The following is a 277-nucleotide window of genomic DNA, read 5'->3' as shown; positions in this document are numbered from 1 at the left end:
TGTGTGTGTGTGTCTGTGTGTGTGTGTGTGTGTGTGTTTGTGTGTCTGTGTGTGTGTGTGTGTGTGTGTGTGTCTGTTTGTGTGTGTTTGTGTCCACTTTTTTGCAAAGCTGGAGCCATTTCTGTGTCAACACTTGCATCATCTGGGTGTGAAGGGCAGTCCGGAATATCCTGCAAACTATTTTGGTATATTTTTATATGCTTTTTAGTTTAATTTTAGTCAGTTTTCCTGTCAATTAGGTTATGTAAGGGCCAAAGATAAGAGGGGCTACTATAGA

The sequence above is a fragment of the Aplysia californica genome, unplaced genomic scaffold (genome assembly GCF_000002075.1).
Source record: "Aplysia californica isolate F4 #8 unplaced genomic scaffold, AplCal3.0 scaffold00030, whole genome shotgun sequence".
In the NCBI taxonomy this organism is placed as follows: domain Eukaryota; kingdom Metazoa; phylum Mollusca; class Gastropoda; order Aplysiida; family Aplysiidae; genus Aplysia; species Aplysia californica.
Note: the sequence above shows the minus strand (reverse complement) of the source record.